We start from the raw sequence: 4,136 nt of genomic DNA on the forward strand, positions 1-4,136 counted from the left end.
GCTTTTGGATAAAAACTGTTCTTAAGTCTATTAGTCCGAGCATTAAGAGACCTGAAACGTCTGCCTCAGGGCAATAATTCAAAGTGTTGGTGACCTGGGTGGGACGAATCCCTTAGAATGTTTTTAGCCCTACTAAGACAGCGAGAGCTGTACAGTTCTTCCAGGATGGGAACTGAGCAACCAACATGCCTATATATGGGGGATTAGCTCTTGAAATGGGCCCCCTGATGCTTAAAGTGCAACTTTCATGTTAGAGACCCCTGTTAAGGATCACATCTTCAGTCGTTTTTGTAGAGACCCTGAGCAAAGATCATCATGTACCATCAAAGGTAAAGGTATTTGCGGTGTTAAGCACTGTTATAGCTTTTGGATAAAAAACTGTTCTTAAGTCTATTAGTCCGAGCATTAAGAGACCTGAAACGTCTGCCTGAGGGCAATAATTCAAAGTGTTGGTGACCTGGGTGGGACGAATCCCTTAGAATGTTTTTAGCCCTACTAAGAGAGCGAGAGCTGTACAGTTCTTCCAGGGTGGGGAGTGAGCAACCAACATGCCTATATATGGAGGATTAGCTCTTGAAATGGACCCCTGTTAAGGATCACATCTTGAGTTGTTTTTGTAAAGATATTTTACTTCCGCATCAAATATCACTAAACCAGTTGCAACGTAGTAACGGGGAGAGCATTCAGTTTAATATTAGTATTTATATGGATCACAATGCTTATTTGGACACTGAAGAGGTTGAAAATGTATATTCATACGCATATCATGGAGCACAGCCTGATATTATATTATCTATTATGAACACAAGTGCAGTGCAGGCTTTTCAATTTGCCAGGGCAGTGACAAACGCGTCTCACTGAGCTCCTTCTCCAGTCTCTGAGTTTACTTTTTTTTTTTTTTTTTTTTTGCTGCTAATCGTGTTATTTAATGGTAACAAAGTTCTCCACAGTTTTCAGTTTAAAACTACAGCTGTGTTTGAAAAACAATTTGCAGTTACAAGTATACTGCGAATTGGAGAATTTAGAGGATTTTAATACATGTATATACTGGCTTGGTCAAAAGACAAATTTCATACGGCAATTTACCAAACTGCCTGTGAAGGCATTTGATTCTAGCACACCACTGCCTGATTTAAAGAAATCCCTGAATGAAAATTGGGGTGGAGAAAATAATAATCTTTGCTTCAAAAAGTGTGGAAAGGGAAAACTATTTACAGACATGCTACCAATATTTGGGAGGGGTCGCTGCTCAGGGAGATTCAGCAGCACTCTGCCCTTAGGCTCCTTGGTCTCTTTGGCATCCTTGGTCTCCTTGGTCTTCCTGGTTTCCTTGGTTTCCTTGGCATCCTTGGCTCCTGAATCCTCTGGCTCTGTGGAAGTTGCTGGGCACTCCAAATGTTTCTATGTTCAACCTCCTCTCCTCTGTCCGGGTTGTTCTCCTGGGATTAGGATCTAAGGAGAAGTTGTCAAAGAAGGATCTGGATTTGTTGCAGTAGTTGTTTCCAGGAGGGTCCTCCTGCTGGCGGTCAACAAGGTTAAACCGACTCATTTCCTCCAGAGATGAGCCCCATAACTGTGGTATCATCAGCAAACTTGATGATGGCGTTGCTGGAGTGTGCAGGTGTGCGGTCATGCGTGTAGAGTATGGGGCTCAGCACAGCCCTAAGGCGAGACGATATTTAGGATAAGGGCTGTGGAGATGTGGGGGCCTACCTTCACCCTCTGGGAGCGGTCCGAAGGGAAGTCCTTGATCCATAGGCAAACAGAGTTGGATATTCCCAGTTCTAAAAGTTTGGTCATTAGTCTGTTGGGGAGTATGGTGTTAAATGCTGAGCTGAAGTCCACAAATCGGAGCCGCCCATAGCTCCCCTGCCGCTCCAGGTGGGACAAAGCAGCATGGAGAGCTGTGGCGATAGCATCCTCTGTGCACCTGTTGGTTCAGTAGGCAAACTGGTGAGGGTCAAACCAGGGTGGGAGATTTGAGATGATGTGTGTACGTACCAGTTTCTCGAAGCACTTCATGATGACTGGGGTAAGTGCTACTGGACGATAGTCATTAAGGCTGCAGATGGAAGTCTTTTTTGGGATTGGAATGATGGTTGCGGACTTGAGACAGGGAGGGATGGTCCCCTGGGACAGTGACTGGTTGAAAATGGTGGTAAAAACCCCAGCCAGCTGGTCTGCACAGTCCTGGAGCACTTGTCCCGAGATGCCGTCCGGCCCTGACGCTTTCCTCAGCTTCACCGCCCTCAGCGTGCGCACACCTCGTGCTCCTCCACTGTGAGAAGGTGACTGCTGTGGGTTGAAAGATGTGGTGTGGCTGTGTCCTGTAAGGTTACCTCAAAGCGGGCGAAGAAATGGTTCAGCTCCTCTGCCAGTGAGATGTCAATGGCATCAGCCAAGGTGTTGTTCGGTCGATAGTTGGTGATGTGCTGAACCCCCGGCCACACCTGCCTGGAGTTATTGCTCTCGAAGCAGTCCTCAATCTTCCTCTTGTAGTCAGCCTTGGCCTCCCTGATGCCTCTCTTCAGGTTGGCTCTGGCAGTGCTGTATAGCGCCGCATCACCAGCCCTGAAAGTGATGTTTCTCTTCCTGAGCAGGCACTGCACTTCTTTTGTCATCCACGGCTTCCTGTTTTGGTAGACCCGGATGCGGAACTTGTACTCTTAGTTCGTCCATTTTGTTCACCAGTGATCTTGCTTTTGTGAGGAAGATACTCTGAAGTTTGTGTGGCCGCTTCCTTAGCCTTAGCAACACGCCAGCTCTGCATCCTCGCTTTTGTTTTCGATCCCGGCGCCGCCTCCAGTGCCTCCCTGCTGGGATGGAAATCCAGGTTGAGCCAGGGCGCCTAGCTTTATCCAGGGGTATTTTGTGCGAGCAAATAAAGTCAGTTGTAACGGGCCGCTCGCTGTGTAAACCTATTCCTAAGAGATCCTGCAGGCTATAGATGGTGTTTGCCGAACAGGATTTTAACGCGCATAGTATAAATGGACAAAACACCGAAAGGGAGAGAACTCAGCTGCTGCGTCTGAACGTGCCGCCATCTTGCTCCCTACTTGGCCAGAGCATTGGGTTGGAAGAACAGACTGTCTGCCCTGCTGCTGGGTTGTAGCCTTCCCTCTTTTCTGGGCCACACCGCTCAAGGGCTCTGTCTGGGCAGCCCGCTCGACCACTTGAACACTTCTGAGTAGCTGCAGTGCTGCATTGTACTGCTGGCTGACCAGAACCGAAGCAGTTAGTTGGCTGTAGGTGGGAGTCATGTCTCTGTATGAACTCCAGGATACGTGATACGAAACAGAGGAGCTACCAGTGGCTGAATTAGTAGGGCCATCACGCACTCCATGGTATTGTCTTGGTGTCTTGGTGGCTCAGGAAAAGACATAACATTGATGTCACTTCCTTTGAAGATTATGAAGTCATAATTTTCAGCTCTTGGTGGCACTGTTGTAATGGTAAATGGACTTGTACTTATATAGCGTCTTTCTAGTCATCTGACTACCCAAGGCGCTTTCACACTACTTGTCACATTCACACATTCACACTGATGGCAGTGGACATCAACATACCATCTAATCTAACCATTCACACCACATTCACACACCCATGCGCAGCACAGGGAGCAATTCGGGTTTCAGTGTCTTCCCCAAGGACACGTCGAAATGCGGACCGGGAGAACTGGGGATCGAACCGCCGATCTCTCGAATGGAGGACACTGAGCCACCATGGACCAATCTGTGTCGATAAACGCCAGTATACCCTCATACCGAATCTGCGCATGAGATATCAAACTTCTTTTACAGCCGACATTAGGGAGCCCTCCTCCAGCACCCATGTTCGCAATGAAAGAGCTAAGATAAGTTAAGCCTTACCGGTACCACGTAGTGCTTTATGTCCCTCTCTGCCAGTCATAGTTTTTTATAGACTGGAAGGACATGGAAGCTTCCATAGCTTACCTGTCCTATGAAAATACAGATAAGAAATGATTCACTCAGGGGGATAAGTCAGATTGTTTGCAGATGTGATTGTGCACGAATGAGGACTTATTTATGAATGAAGACCTTGATTTGAGGTAATAAATGACTTAAAAGTGTATTTTTAATAAAAGACATTAAAGTTCTTCTGTTGAAGACAATATT

This window comes from Echiichthys vipera (genome assembly GCF_963691815.1).
Source record: "Echiichthys vipera genome assembly, chromosome: 13".
Taxonomy (NCBI): Eukaryota; Metazoa; Chordata; class Actinopteri; order Perciformes; family Trachinidae; genus Echiichthys; species Echiichthys vipera.